At 25.5% G+C, this 17,683-nt stretch overlaps 1 long non-coding RNA gene across 1 annotated transcript; it reads left to right on the plus strand.

Annotated features, from left to right (window-relative positions):
- Positions 1 to 5,883: 5,883 nt before the first annotated feature.
- LOC129960842 (uncharacterized) lies at positions 5,884 to 17,070 on the plus strand. The gene is made up of 3 exons (XR_008783702.1): positions 5,884 to 5,951; positions 15,232 to 15,305; positions 16,792 to 17,070. It is a non-coding gene; the product is annotated as an uncharacterized LOC129960842 (long non-coding RNA).
- The last annotated feature ends 613 nt before the right edge of the window (positions 17,071 to 17,683 follow it).

The following is a 17,683-nucleotide window of genomic DNA, read 5'->3' on the forward strand; positions in this document are numbered from 1 at the left end:
TGTTTGTCCTACCTATTTTCAAGGTTTTTTTTTATTTAATTACCACTTTCTGTTCATAATTAATTGTGTTCTTATGTAAGGGATCAGAAAAAAGTTACATGAATTATAAATTGGACCTTTGTTCATGAATTCGAGAAATGTGTCTTGATACAACAAATCATGAACTTATGGTATAAAATCAATGTTTTTGCTTCTTGACATTTTCTATTTTCATTTTTCATTCTTTATTCTTGTTGCTGCAGCTGCAGAATATTAGATCTCATTATTCTGAGTTTAATATTTAACTTCTAATTGTACTGTTCACTTAAAATGTTTGTATTCTACTTCTTTTGATATCAAATATTGGAACATTTCTGTGTGTTAGTAAGACTGATTATGTTTCTCATTCCTCTATATTCTTTCCTGGGCCTTTTTATAAAATTAAAAACTGAAAATATTGCTTTTTTAGAATATAAGGTATTTGAAAATGTAAAGCTTAATTTTTTGGCATATCAAGAAAAGTATGCTCAGTTGTTATGACATTTGAATTTTAATTATATCTAAAATCTCTGTTGCATACTAATGTCAATGGAAAATGAAATCTGCTTTCTCTCTGATAAACGTAATAAATAATCTGTATTTTGAAAAACTGAGATTGGGATTTAATTGTATGAATTTTTAAAAATAATTCTTTTTAGCCTAATGTGTTTGTGTTTTACATTTCTTTAACAATACTGCATGTTGAATTTAACCATTTTTTGCATTTCCTTTTATAGGTATGGAAATTTATGAAAGTTTCTCAGTTGAAATGCAAAGAAGGAACTAATCTAATCCTAAGACATTAATCAGGTATGTATATTTTTGTTTAACCTTCCTATTTTCAAGTTTTTTTTTAATTTAATTACCACTTTCTGTTCATAATTAAATGTGTTCTTATGTAAGGGATCAGAAAAAAGTTACATGAATTATAAATTGGACCTTTGTTCATGAATTCGAGAAATGTGTCTTGATACAACAAATCATGAACTTATGGTATAAAATCAATGTTTCTGCTTCTTGACATTTTCTATTTGCATTTTTCATTCTTTATTCTTGTTGCTGCAGCTGCAGAATATTAGATCTCATTATTCTGAGTTTAATATTTAACTTCTAATTGTACTGTTCACTTAAAATGTTTGTATTCTATTTCTTTTGATATCAAATATTTCAACATTTCTGTGTGTTAGTAAGACTGATTATGTTTCTCATTCCTCTATATTCTTTTCTGAGCCTTTTTATAAAATTAAAAACTGAAAATATTGCTTTTTTAGGATATAAGGTATTTGAAAATGTAAAGCTTAATTTTTTGGCATATCAAAAAAAGTATGCTCAGTTGTTATGACATTTGAATTTTAATTATATCTAAAATCTCTGTTGCATACTAATGTCAATGGAAAATGAAATCTTTTGATAGATCTTCTGATAAACGTAAGAATTAATCTGTATTTTGAAAAACTCAGATTCGATTTCATGTGTAAATATTTAATTGTATGAATTTTTAAAAATAATTCTTTATAGCCTAATGTGTTTGTGTTTTACATTTCTTTAACAATATTGCATGTTGAATTTAACCATTTTTTGCATTTCCTTTTATAGGTATGGAAAGTTATGAAAGTTTCTCAGTTGAAATGCAAAGAAGGAGCTAATCTAATCCTAAGACATTAATCAGGTATGTATATTTTTGTTTGTCCTACCTATTTTCAAGTTTTTTTTTTATTTAATTACCACTTTCTGTTCATAATTAATTGTGTTCTTATGTAAGGGATCAGAAAAAAGTTACATGAATTATAAATTCGCCCTTTGTTCATGAATTCGAGAAATGTGTCTTGATACAACATATCATAAACTTATTTTATAAAATCAATGTTTTTGCTTCTTTACATTTTCATTTTTCATTCTTTATTCTTGTTGCTGCAGCTGCAGAATATTAGATCTCATTATTCTGAGTTTAATATTTAACTTCTAATTGTACTGTTCACTTAAAATGTTTGTATTCTATTTCTTTTGATATCAAATATTGGAACATTTCTGTGTGTTAGTAAGACTGATTATGTTTCTCATTCCTCTATATTCTTTTCTGAGCCTTTTTATAAAATTAAAAACTGAAAATATTGCTTTTTTAGGATATAAGGTATTTGAAAATGTAAAGCTTAATTTTTTGGCATATCAAAAAAAGTATGCTCAGTTGTTATGACATTTGAATTTTAATTATATCTAAAATCTCTGTTGCATACTAATGTCAATGGAAAATGAAATCTTTTGATAGATCTTCTGATAAACGTAATAATTAATCTGTATTTTGAAAAACTCAGATTCGATTTCATGTGTAAATATTTAATTGTATGAATTTTTAAAAATAATTCTTTATAGCCTAATGTGTTTGTGTTTTACATTTCTTTAACAATATTGCATGTTGAATTTAACCATTTTTTGCATTTCCTATTATAGATATGGAAAGTTATGAAAGTTTCTCAGTTGAAATGCAAAGAATGAGCCAATCTAATCCTAAGACATTAATCAGGTATGTATATTTCTGTTTGTCCTACCTATTTTCAAGGTTTTTTTTTATTTAATTACCACTTTCTGTTCATAATTAATTGTGTTCTTATGTAAGGGATCAGAAAAAAGTTACATGAATTATAAATTGGACCTTTGTTCATGAATTCGAGAAATGTGTCTTGATACAACAAATCATGAACTTATGGTATAAAATCAATGTTTTTGCTTCTTGACATTTTCTATTTTCATTTTTCATTCTTTATTCTTGTTGCTGCAGCTGCAGAATATTAGATCTCATTATTCTGAGTTTAATATTTAACTTCTAATTGTACTGTTCACTTAAAATGTTTGTATTCTACTTCTTTTGATATCAAATATTGGAACATTTCTGTGTGTTAGTAAGACTGATTATGTTTCTCATTCCTCTATATTCTTTCCTGGGCCTTTTTATAAAATTAAAAACTGAAAATATTGCTTTTTTAGAATATAAGGTATTTGAAAATGTAAAGCTTAATTTTTTGGCATATCAAGAAAAGTATGCTCAGTTGTTATGACATTTGAATTTTAATTATATCTAAAATCTCTGTTGCATACTAATGTCAATGGAAAATGAAATCTGCTTTCTCTCTGATAAACGTAATAAATAATCTGTATTTTGAAAAACTGAGATTGGGATTTAATTGTATGAATTTTTAAAAATAATTCTTTTTAGCCTAATGTGTTTGTGTTTTACATTTCTTTAACAATACTGCATGTTGAATTTAACCATTTTTTGCATTTCCTTTTATAGGTATGGAAATTTATGAAAGTTTCTCAGTTGAAATGCAAAGAAGGAACTAATCTAATCCTAAGACATTAATCAGGTATGTATATTTTTGTTTAACCTTCCTATTTTCAAGTTTTTTTTAATTTAATTACCACTTTCTGTTCATAATTAAATGTGTTCTTATGTAAGGGATCAGAAAAAAGTTACATGAATTATAAATTGGACCTTTGTTCATGAATTCGAGAAATGTGTCTTGATACAACAAATCATGAACTTATGGTATAAAATCAATGTTTCTGCTTCTTGACATTTTCTATTTGCATTTTTCATTCTTTATTCTTGTTGCTGCAGCTGCAGAATATTAGATCTCATTATTCTGAGTTTAATATTTAACTTCTAATTGTACTGTTCACTTAAAATGTTTGTATTCTATTTCTTTTGATATCAAATATTGGAACATTTCTGTGTGTTAGTAAGACTGATTATGTTTCTCATTCCTCTATATTCTTTTCTGAGCCTTTTTATAAAATTAAAAACTGAAAATATTGCTTTTTTAGGATATAAGGTATTTGAAAATGTAAAGCTTAATTTTTTGGCATATCAAAAAAAGTATGCTCAGTTGTTATGACATTTGAATTTTAATTATATCTAAAATCTCTGTTGCATACTAATGTCAATGGAAAATGAAATCTTTTGATAGATCTTCTGATAAACGTAATAATTAATCTGTATTTTGAAAAACTGAGATTCGATTTCATGTGTAAATATTTAATTGTATGAATTTTTAAAAATAATTCTTTATAGCCTAATGTGTTTGTGTTTTACATTTCTTTAACAATATTGCATGTTGAATTTAACCATTTTTTGCATTTCCTTTTATAGGTATGGAAAGTTATGAAAGTTTCTCAGTTGAAATGCCAAGAAGGAGCTAATCTAATCCTAAGACATTAATCAGGTATTTATATTTTTGTTTGTCCTACCTATTTTCAAGTTTTTTTTTTATTTAATTACCACTTTCTGTTCATAATTAATTGTGTTCTTATGTAAGAGATCAGAAAAAAGTGACATGAATTATAAATTGGACCTTTGTTCATGAATTCGAGAAATGTGTCTTGATACAACAAATCATGAACTTATGGTATAAAATCAATGTTTTTGCTTCTTGACATTTTCTATTTTCATTTTTCATTCTTTATTCTTGTTGCTGCAGCTGCAGAATATTAGATCTCATTATTCTGAGTTTAATATTTAACTTCTAATTGTACTGTTCACTTAAAATTTTTGTATTCTACTTCTTTTGATATCAAATATTGGAACATTTCTCTGTGTTAGTAAGACTGATTATGTTTCTCATTCCTCTATATTCTTTCCTGGGCCTTTTTATAAAATTAAAAACTGAAAATATTGCTTTTTTAGAATATAAGGTATTTGAAAATGTAAAGCTTAATTTTTTGGCATATCAAGAAAAGTATGCTCAGTTGTTATGACATTTGAATTTTAATTATATCTAAAATCTCTGTTGCATACTAATGTCAATGGAAAATGAAATCTGCTTTCTCTTTGATAAACTTAATAATTAATCTGTATTTTGAAAAACTGAGATTCGATTTCATGTGTAAATATTTAATTGTATGAATTTTTAAAAATAATTCTTTATAGCCTAATGTGTTTGTGTTTTACATTTCTTTAACAATATTGCATGTTGAATTTAACCATTTTTTGCATTTCCTTTTATAGGTATGGAAAGTTATGAAAGTTTCTCAGTTGAAATGCAAAGAAGGAGCTAATCTAATCCTAAGACATTAATCAGGTATGTATATTTTTGTTTGTCCTACCTATTTTCAAGTTTTTTTTTATTTAATTACCACTTTCTGTTCATAATTAATTGTGTTCTTATGTAAGGGATCAGAAAAAAGTTACATGAATTATAAATTCGACCTTTGTTCATGAATTCGAGAAATGTGTCTTGATACAACATATCATAAACTTATTTTATAAAATCAATGTTTTTGCTTCTTGACATTTTCTATTTTCATTTTTCATTCTTTATTCTTGTTGCTGCAGCTGCAGAATATTAGATCTCATTATTCTGAGTTTAATATTTAACTTCTAATTGTACTGTTCACTTAAAATGTTTGTATTCTATTTCTTTTGATATCAAATATTGGAACATTTCTGTGTGTTAGTAAGACTGATTATGTTTCTCATTCCTCTATAATCTTTTCTGAGCCTTTTTATAAAATTAAAAACTGAAAATATTGCTTTTTTAGTATATAAGGTATTTGAAAATGTAAAGCTTAATTTTTTGGCATATCAAAAAAAGTATGCTCAGTTGTTATGACATTTGAATTTTAATTATATCTAAAATCTCTGTTGCATACTAATGTCAATGGAAAATGAAATCTTTTGATAGATCTTCTGATAAACGTAATAATTAATCTGTATTTTGAAAAACTGAGATTCGATTTCATGTGTAAATATTTAATTGTATGAATTTTTAAAAATAATTCTTTATAGCCTAATGTGTTTGTGTTTTACATTTCTTTAACAATATTGCATGTTGAATTTAACCATTTTTTGCATTTCCTTTTATAGGTATGGAAAGTTATGAAAGTTTCTCAGTTGAAATGCCAAGAAGGAGCTAATCTAATCCTAAGACATTAATCAGGTATTTATATTTTTGTTTGTCCTACCTATTTTCAAGTTTTTTTTTTTTTATTTAATTACCACTTTCTGTTCATAATTAATTGTGTTCTTATGTAAGAGATCAGAAAAAAGTGACATGAATTATAAATTGGACCTTTGTTCATGAATTCGAGAAATGTGTCTTGATACAACAAATCATGAACTTATGGTATAAAATCAATGTTTTTGCTTCTTGACATTTTCTATTTTCATTTTTCATTCTTTATTCTTGTTGCTGCAGCTGCAGAATATTAGATCTCATTATTCTGAGTTTAATATTTAACTTCTAATTGTACTGTTCACTTAAAATTTTTGTATTCTACTTCTTTTGATATCAAATATTGGAACATTTCTCTGTGTTAGTAAGACTGATTATGTTTCTCATTCCTCTATATTCTTTCCTGGGCCTTTTTATAAAATTAAAAACTGAAAATATTGCTTTTTTAGAATATAAGGTATTTGAAAATGTAAAGCTTAATTTTTTGGCATATCAAGAAAAGTATGCTCAGTTGTTATGACATTTGAATTTTAATTATATCTAAAATCTCTGTTGCATACTAATGTCAATGGAAAATGAAATCTTTTGATAGATCTTCTGATAAACGTAATAATTAATCTGTATTTTGAAAAACTGAGATTCGATTTCATGTGTAAATATTTAATTGTATGAATTTTTAAAAATAATTCTTTATAGCCTAATGTGTTTGTGTTTTACATTTCTTTAACAATATTGCATGTTGAATTTAACCATTTTTGCATTTCCTTTTATAGGTATGGAAAGTTATGAAAGTTTCTCAGTTGAAATGGAAAGAAGGAGCTAATCTAATCCTAAGACATTAATCAGGTATGTATATTTTTGTTTGTCCTACCTATTTTCAAGGTTTTTTTTTTATTTAATTACCACTTTCTGTTCATAATTAGTTGTGTTCTTATGTAAGGGATCAGAAAAAAGTTACATGAATTATAAATTCGACCTTTGTTCATGAATTCGAGAAATGTGTCTTGATACAACAAATCATGAACTTATGGTATAAAATCAATGTTTTTGCTTCTTGACATTTTCTATTTGCATTTTTCATTCTTTATTCTTGTTGCTGCAGCTGCAGAATATTAGATCTCATTATTCTGAGTTTAATATTTAACTTCTAATTGTACTGTTCACTTAAAATGTTTGTATTCTATTTCTTTTGATATCAAATATTGGAACATTTCTGTGTGTTAGTAAGACTGATTATGTTTCTCATTCCTCTATATTCTTTTCTGAGCCTTTTTATAAAATTAAAAACTGAAAATATTGCTTTTTTAGGATATAAGGTATTTGAAAATGTAAAGCTTAATTTTTTGGCATATCAAGAAAAGTATGCTCAGTTGTTATGACATTTGAATTTTAATTATATCTAAAATCTCTGTTGCATACTAATGTCAATGGAAAATGAAATCTTTTGATAGATCTTCTGATAAACGTAATAATTAATCTGTATTTTGAAAAACTGAGATTCGATTTCATGTGTAAATATTTAATTGTATGAATTTTTAAAAATAATTCTTTATAGCCTAATGTGTTTGTGTTTTACATTTCTTTAACAATATTGCATGTTGAATTTAACCATTTTTTGCATTTCCTTTTATAGGTATGGAAAGTTATGAAAGTTTCTCAGTTGAAATGGAAAGAAGGAGCTAATCTAATCCTAAGACATTAATCAGGTATGTATATTTTTGTTTGTCCTACCTATTTTCAAGTTTTTTTTTTATTTAATTATCACTTTCTGTTCATAATTAATTGTGTTCTTATGTAAGGGATCAGAAAAAAGTGACATGAATTATAAATTGGACCTTTGTTCATGAATTCGAGAAATGTGTCTTGATACAACAAATCATGAACTTATGGTATAAAATCAATGTTTTTGCTTCTTGACATTTTCTATTTTCATTTTTCATTCTTTATTCTTGTTGCTGCAGCTGCAGAATATTAGATCTCATTATTCTGAGTTTAATATTTAACTTCTAATTGTACTGTTCACTTAAAATGTTTGTATTCTACTTCTTTTGATATCAAATATTGGAACATTTCTGTGTGTTAGTAAGACTGATTATGTTTCTCATTCCTCTATATTCTTTTCTAAGCCTTTTTATAAAATTAAAAACTGAAAATATTGCTTTTTTAGGATATAAGGTATTTGAAAATGTAAAGCTTAATTTTTTGGCATATCAAGAAAAGTATGCTCAGTTGTTATGACATTTGAACATTAATTATATCTAAAATCTCTGTTGCATACTAATGTCAATGGAAAATGAAATCTGCTTTCTCTCTGATAAACTTAATAATTAATCTGTATTTTGAAAAACTGAGATTCGATTTCATGTGTAAATATTTAATTGTATGAATTTTTAAAAATAATTCTTTATTGCCTAATGTGTTTGTGTTTTACATTTCTTTAACAATATTGCATGTTGAATTTAACCATTTTTTGCATTTCCTTTTATAGATATGGAAAGTTATGAAAGTTTCTCAGTTGAAATGCAAAGAAGGAGCCAATCTAATCCTAAGACATTAATCAGGTATGTATATTTTTGTTTGTCCTACCTATTTTCAAGTTTTTTTTTTAATTTAATTACCACTTTCTGTTCATAATTAATTGTGTTCTTATGTAAGGGATCAGAAAAAAGTTACATGAATTATAAATTGGACCTTTGTTCATGAATTCTAGAAATGTGTCTTGATACAACAAATCATGAACTTATGGTATAAAATCAATGTTTTTGCTTCTTGACATTTTCTATTTGCATTTTTCATTCTTTATTCTTGTTGCTGCAGCTGCAGAATATTAGATCTCATTATTCTGAGTTTAATATTTAACTTCTAATTGTACTGTTCACTTAAAATGTTTGTATTCTATTTCTTTTGATATCAAATATTGGAACATTTCTGTGTGTTAGTAAGACTGATTATGTTTCTCATTCCTCTATATTCTTTTCTGGGCCTTTTTATAAAATTAAAAACTGAAAATATTGCTTTTTTAGAATATAAGGTATTTGAAAATGTAAAGCTTAATTTTTTGGCATATCAAGAAAAGTATGCTCAGTTGTTATGACATTTGAATTTTAATTATATCTAAAATCTCTGTTGCATACTAATGTCAATGGAAAATGAAATCTGCTTTCTCTCTGATAAACGTAATAAATAATCTGTATTTTGAAAAACTGAGATTGGGATTTAATTGTATGAATTTTTAAAAATAATTCTTTATAGCCTAATGTGTTTGTGTTTTACATTTCTTTAACAATACTGCATGTTGAATTTAACCATTTTTTGCATTTCCTTTTATAGGTATGGAAATTTATGAAAGTTTCTCAGTTGAAATGCAAAGAAGGAACTAATCTAATCCCAAGACATTAATCAGGTATGTATATATTTGTTTAACCTTCCTATTTTCAAGTTTTTTTTAATTTAATTACCACTTTCTGTTCATAATTAAATGTGTTCTTATGTAAGGGATCAGAAAAAAGTTACATGAATTATAAATTGGACCTTTGTTCATGAATTCGAGAAATGTGTCTTGATACAACAAATCATGAACTTATGGTATAAAATCAATGTTTTTGCTTCTTGACATTTTCTATTTGCATTTTTCATTCTTTATTCTCGTTACTGCAGCTGCAGAATATTAGATCTCATTATTCTGAGTTTAATATTTAACTTCTAATTGTACTGTTCACTTAAAATGTTTGTATTCTATTTCTTTTGATATCAAATATTTCAACATTTCTGTGTGTTAGTAAGACTGATTATGTTTCTCATTCCTCTATATTCTTTTCTGGGCCTTTTTATAAAATTAAAAACTGAAAATATTGCTTTTTTAGGATATAAGGTATTTGAAAATGTAAAGCTTAATTTTTTGGCATGTCAAAAAAAGTATGCTCAGTTGTTATGACATTTGAATTTTAATTATATCTAAAATCTCTGTTGCATACTAATGTCAATGGAAAATGAAATCTGCTTTCTCTTTGATAAACTTAATAATTAATCTGTATTTTGAAAAACTGAGATTCGATTTCATGTGTAAATATTTAATTGTATGAATTTTTAAAAATAATTCTTTATAGCCTAATGTGTTTGTGTTTTACATTTCTTTAACAATATTGCATGTTGAATTTAACCATTTTTTGCATTTCCTTTTATAGGTATGGAAAGTTATGAAAGTTTCTCAGTTGAAATGCAAAGAAGGAGCTAATCTAATCCTAAGACATTAATCAGGTATGTATATTTTTGTTTGTCCTACCTATTTTCAAGTTTTTTTTTTTATTTAATTACCACTTTCTGTTCATAATTAATTGTGTTCTTATGTAAGGGATCAGAAAAAAGTTACATGAATTTTAAATTGGACCTTTGTTCATGAATTCGAGAAATGTGTCTTGATACAACAAATCATGAACTTATGGTATAAAATCAATGTTTTTGCTTCTTGACATTTTCTATTTTCATTTTTCATTCTTTATTCTTGTTGCTGCAGCTGCAGAATATTAGATCTCATTATTCTGAGTTTAATATTTAACTTCTAATTGTACTGTTCACTTAAAATGTTTGTATTCTATTTCTTTTGATATCAAATATTGGAACATTTCTGTGTGTTAGTAAGACTGATTATGTTTCTCATTCCTCTATATTCTTTTCTGGGCCTTTTTATAAAATTAAAAACTGAAAATAATGCTTTTTTAGGATATAAGGTATTTGAAAATGTAAAGCTTAATTTTTTGGCATATCAAAAAAAGTATGCTCAGTTGTTATAACATTTGAATTTTAATTATATCTAAAATCTCTGTTGCATACTAATGTCAATGGAAAATGAAATCTGCTTTCTCTCTGATAAACGTAATAAATAATCTGTATTTTGAAAAACTGAGATTGGGATTTAATTGCATGAATTTTTAAAAATAATTCTTTATAGCCTAATGTGTTTGTGTTTTACATTTCTTTAACAATACTGCATGTTGAATTTAACCATTTTTTGCATTTCCTTTTATAGGTATGGAAATTTATGAAAGTTTCTCAGTTGAAATGCAAAGAAGGAACTAATCTAATCCTAAGACATTAATCAGGTATGTATATATTTGTTTAACCTTCCTATTTTCAAGTTTTTTTTAATTTAATTACCACTTTCTGTTCATAATTAAATGTGTTCTTATGTAAGGGATCAGAAAAAAGTTACATGAATTATAAATTGGACCTTTGTTCATGAATTCGAGAAATGTGTCTTGATACAACAAATCATGAACTTATGGTATAAAATCAATGTTTTTGCTTCTTGACATTTTCATTTTTCATTCTTTATTCTTGTTGCTGCAGCTGCAGAATATTAGATCTCATTATTCTGAGTTTAATATTTAACTTCTAATTGTACTGTTCACTTAAAATGTTTGTATTCTATTTCTTTTGATATCAAATATTTCAACATTTCTGTGTGTTAGTAAGACTGATTATGTTTCTCATTCCTCTATATTCTTTTCTGGGCCTTTTTATAAAATTAAAAACTGAAAATATTGCTTTTTTAGAATATAAGGTATTTGAAAATGTAAAGCTTAATTTTTTGGCATATCAAAAAAAGTATGCTCAGTTGTTATGACATTTGAATTTTAATTATATCTAAAATCTCTGTTGCATACTAATTTCAATGGAAAATGAAATCTGCTTTCTCTCTGATAAACTCCATAATTAATCTGTATTTTGAAAAACTGAGATTGGGATTTCATGTTTAAATATTTAATTGTATGAATTTTTAAAAATAATTCTTTATAGCCTAATGTGTTTGTGTTTTACATTTCTTTAACAATACTGCATGTTGAATTTAACCATTTTTTGCATTTCCTTTTATAGGTATGGAAATTTATGAAAGTTTCTCAGTTGAAATGCAAAGAAGGAACTAATCTAATCCTAAGACATTAATCAGGTATGTATATTTTGGTTTAACCTTCCTATTTTCAAGTTTTTTTTAATTTAATTACCACTTTCTGTTCATAATTAAATGTGTTCTTATGTAAGGGATCAGAAAAAAGTTACATGAATTATAAATTGGACCTTTGTTCATGAATTCGAGAAATGTGTCTTGATACAACAAATCATGAACTTATGGTATAAAATCAATGTTTCTGCTTCTTGACATTTTCTATTTTCATTTTTCATTCTTTATTCTTGTTGCTGCAGCTGCAGAATATTAGATCTCATTATTCTGAGTTTAATATTTAACTTCTAATTGTACTGTTCACTTAAAATGTTTGTATTCTATTTCTTTTGATATCAAATATTGGAACATTTCTGTGTGTTAGTAAGACTGATTATGTTTCTCATTCCTCTATATTCTTTTCTGGGCCTTTTTATAAAATTAAAAACTGAAAATAATGCTTTTTTAGGATATAAGGTATTTGAAAATGTAAAGCTTAATTTTTTGGCATATCAAAAAAAGTATGCTCAGTTGTTATAACATTTGAATTTTAATTATATCTAAAATCTCTGTTGCATACTAATGTCAATGGAAAATGAAATCTGCTTTCTCTCTGATAAACGTAATAAATAATCTGTATTTTGAAAAACTGAGATTGGGATTTAATTGTATGAATTTTTAAAAATAATTCTTTATAGCCTAATGTGTTTGTGTTTTACATTTCTTGAACAATACTGCATGTTGAATTTAACCATTTTTTGCATTTCCTTTTATAGGTATGGAAATTTATGAAAGTTTCTCAGTTGAAATGCAAAGAAGGAACTAATCTAATCCTAAGACATTAATCAGGTATGTATATTTTTGTTTGTCCTTCCTATTTTCAAGTTTTTTTTAATTTAATTACCACTTTCTGTTCATAATTTAATGTGTTCTTATGTAAGGGATCAGAAAAAAGTTACATGAATTATAAATTGGACCTTTGTTCATGAATTCGAGAAATGTGTCTTGATACAACAAATCATGAACTTATGGTATAAAATCAATGTTTCTGCTTCTTGACATTTTCTATTTGCATTTTTCATTCTTTATTCTTGTTGCTGCAGCTGCAGAATATTAGATCTCATTATTCTGAGTTTAATATTTAACTTCTAATTGTACTGTTCACTTAAAATGTTTGTATTCTATTTCTTTTGATATCAAATATTTCAACATTTCTGTGTGTTAGTAAGACTGATTATGTTTCTCATTCCTCTATATTCTTTTCTGGGCCTTTTTATAAAATTAAAAACTGAAAATATTGCTTTTTTAGAATATAAGGTATTTGAAAATGTAAAGCTTAATTTTTTGGCATATCAAAAAAAGTATGCTCAGTTGTTATGACATTTGAATTTTAATTATATCTAAAATCTCTGTTGCATACTAATGTCAATGGAAAATGAAACCTGCTTTCTCTCTGATAAACTCCATAATTAATCTGTATTTTGAAAAACTGAGATTGGGATTTCATGTTTAAATATTTAATTGTATGAATTTTTAAAAATAATTCTTTATAGCCTAATGTGTTTGTGTTTTACATTTCTTTAACAATACTGCATGTTGAATTTAACCATTTTTTGCATTTCCTTTTATAGGTATGGAAATTTATGAAAGTTTCTCAGTTGAAATGCAAAGAAGGAACTAATCTAATCCTAAGACATTAATCAGGTATGTATATTTTTGTTTGTCCTTCCTATTTTCAAGTTTTTTTTAATTTAATTACCACTTTCTGTTCATAATTTAATGTGTTCTTATGTAAGGGATCAGAAAAAAGTTACATGAATTATAAATTGGACCTTTGTTCATGAATTCGAGAAATGTGTCTTGATACAACAAATCATGAACTTATGGTATAAAATCAATGTTTCTGCTTCTTGACATTTTCTATTTGCATTTTTCATTCTTTATTCTTGTTGCTGCAGCTGCAGAATATTAGATCTCATTATTCTGAGTTTAATATTTAACTTCTAATTGTACTGTTCACTTAAAATGTTTGTATTCTATTTTTTTTTATATCAAATATTGGAACATTTCTGTGTGTTAGTAAGACTGATTATGTTTCTCATTCCTCTATATTCTTTTCTGAGCCTTTTTATAAAATTAAAAACTGAAAATATTGCTTTTTTAGAATATAAGGTATTTGAAAATGTAAAGCTTAATTTTTTGGCGTAACAAGAAAAGTATGCTCAGTTGTTATGACATTTGAATTTTAATTATATCTAAAATCTCTGTTGCATACTAATGTCAATGGAAAATGAAATCTGCTTTCTCTCTGATAAACTTAATAATTAATCTGTATTTTGAAAAACTGAGATTGGGATTTAATTGTATGAATTTTTAAAAATAATTCTTTATAGCCTAATGTGTTTGTGTTTTACATTTCTTTAACAATATTGCATGTTGAATTGAACCATTTTTTGCATTTCCTTTTATAGGTATGGAAAGTTATGAAAGTTTCTCAGTTGAAATGCAAAGAAGGAGCTAATCTAATCCTAAGACATTAATCAGGTATGTATATTTTTGTTTGTCCTACCTATTTTCAAGTTTTTTTTTTATTTAATTACCACTTTCTGTTCATAATTAGTTGTGTTCTTATGTAAGGGATCAGAAAAAAGTTACATGAATTATAAATTCGACTTTTGTTCATGAATTCGAGAAATGTGTCTTGATACAACAAATCATGAACTTATGGTATAAAATCAATGTTTTTGCTTCTTGACATTTTCTATTTGCATTTTTCATTCTTTATTCTTGTTGCTGCAGCTGCAGAATATTAGATCTCATTATTCTGAGTTTAATATTTAACTTCTAATTGTACTGTTCACTTAAAATGTTTGTATTCTATTTCTTTTGATATCAAATATTGGAACATTTCTGTGTGTTAGTAAGACTGATTATGTTTCTCATTCCTCTATATTCTTTTCTGAGCCTTTTTATAAAATTAAAAACTGAAAATATTGCTTTTTTAGAATATAAGGTATTTGAAAATGTAAAGCTTAATTTTTTGGCATATCAAGAAAAGTATGCTCAGTTGTTATGACATTTGAATTTTAATTATATCTAAAATCTCTGTTGCATACTAATGTCAATGGAAAATGAAATCTGCTTTCTCTCTGATAAACTTAATAATTAATCTGTATTTTGAAAAACTGAGATTGGGATTTCATGTGTAAATATTTAGTTGTATAAATTTTTAAAAATAATTCTTTATGGCCTAATGTGTTTGTGTTTTACATTTCTTTAAAAATACTGCATGTTGAATTTTACCATTTTTTGGATTTCCTTTTATAGGTATTTAAAGTTATGAAAGTTCCTCAGTTGAAATTAGAAAGAAGGAGCTAATCTAATCCTGAGACATCAATCAGGTGTGTATATTTTTGTTTGTTCTTCCTATTTTCAATGTATTATGCTTCTTGACACTTTCTATTTGTATTTTTCATTCTTTATTCTTGTTGCTGCTGCAACAGAATATGAGATCTCATTATACTCATTTTAATGTTTGACTTCTAATTGTACCATTCACTTAAAATGTTTGTATTTTAGAAAATACTTCTATGATTGTTTCTTTTGATTTCAATGTTCGATTATTTCTGTGTGTTTTTAGGACTGATTGTGTTTCTTATTCCAGTTTATTCTTTTCTCAGCCTTTTTTTAAAATTAAAACCTGAAAATATGTCTTTTTTTATGATATATGGCATTTGAAAATGTAAAGTTTATTTCTTTGGCATATCAAGAAAAGTATGCTCAGTGGTTATTACATTTCAATTTTAATTATATTTGAAATCTCTGTTACATACTAATGTCAATGCAGAATGAAATCTGCTTTCTCTCTGAACAACTTAATATTTAATCTGTATTTCCAAAAACTGAGATTGGGATTTTATGTGTAAATTTTTAACAATTATTATTTGTGGCCTAATACGTTTGTGTTTTACATTTTTTTTTAACAATACTGCATATTGAATTTAAATATCTTTTACATTTAGTTTTATAGATATGAAAAGTTATGAAAGGGTCTTTGTTGATATGCAAAGAAGTATCTAAACTAACCTGAATACATTAATCAGGTGTTTATATTTTTGTTTGTCTTTCATATTTTCAAGTTTTTTCAAATTTAATTTCCATTTGTGTTCATATTAAAATGTGTCCTAATGTAAGGGATCAGATAAAAGTAAAATAAAATATAAATTGAACCTTTACTCATAAATTCGAGAAGTGTCTTGATGCAACAAATCATGAACTTCTGGTATAAAATCAATGTTTTTTACTGCTCCACTTTCTATTTGTATTTTTCATTATGCTTGTTGCTGCTGCAACAGAATATGAGATCTCATTATTCTCATTTTAATATGCGACTTCTAATTGTACCATTGACTTATAATGTTTGTGTTTTAGAAAATACTTCTATGATTATTTCTTTTGATTTGAAATATTCGATTATTTCTTTGTGTTATTAGGACTGATTGTGTTTCTCATTCTAGTATATTCTTTTCTCAGCCTTTTTATAAAATTAAAACCTGAAAATATTGCTTTTTTTTTTATATATATATATGGCATTTGAAAATGTAAAGATTATTTCTTTGGCATATCAAGAAAAGTATGCTCAGTGTTTATTACATTTCAATTTTAATTCTATTTGAAATCTCTGTTACATACTAATGTCAATGCAGAATGAAATCTGCTTTCTCTCTGAACAACTTAATATTTAATCTGTATCTCGAAAAACTGAGATTGGGATTTTATGTGTACATTTTTAACAATTATTATTTGTGGTCTAATGCGTTTGTGCTTTACATTTTTTTAACAATACTGCATGTTGAATTTAAATATTTTTCGCATTTAATTTTATAGGTGTGAAAAGTTATGAAAGGGACTTAGTTGAAATCCAAAGAAGGAGCTAAACTAATCTGAAGGTATTAATCAGGTGTGTATATTTTTGTTTGTCTTTCATATTTTCAAGTTTTTTTTTTATTTAATAACCACTTTCTGTTCATATTTAAATGTGTTCTAATGTAAGGGAGCAGAAAAAAGTAACATGAATTATGAATTGGACCTTTGTTCCTGAATTCAAAAAATGTGTCTTGATACAACAAATCATGAACTTATTCTATAAAATCAATGTTCTTTGCTTCTTGCCACTTTTTATTTGTATTTTTCATTCTTTATGCTTGTTGCTGGTGCAACAGAATATTAGATCTCATTATTTTCACTTTAATATTTTACCGGTACCGATTGTTTAAAATGTTGGCATTAAAGAAAATACTTCTAAATCTATTTGTTTTTATTTCACAGTTTCAATCATTCCTATGAGATATTAAGACAAATTATTTTTTTTTCTTGGAGTACATTTTTTTCTCAGCTCTTTTTATATTAAAAACTTTGAATATATCTCTTCTTAGACTTCAAACTATTAAAGCATGTAAAGTGTTATTGGAAGATTAAGAAAATCTTACAAATTTTTATTACAGTATGAATTTTAATTATTTCTATAATCTCAGTTTCATTCTGGTATTAATATTTAATATTGATGTAAATTATTTATATTTACTTATATCGTATAAAATATAACAGACACATAAATTAAAAAAGAGAATATAAGAATTTAAATACTTGTCAGATCAAAATTTAAATAAAGCCATGTTTGCAGTAATACAAGAATATTTATTCTCCAAGTATTAAAATCACTCATAATGCTAAAATAAAAGGAAATAATAATAATTTGCAAATAATTTCTTAAATATTC

The sequence above is a fragment of the Argiope bruennichi genome, chromosome X2, assembly GCF_947563725.1.
Source record: "Argiope bruennichi chromosome X2, qqArgBrue1.1, whole genome shotgun sequence".
NCBI classification, from domain to species: Eukaryota; Metazoa; Arthropoda; class Arachnida; order Araneae; family Araneidae; genus Argiope; species Argiope bruennichi.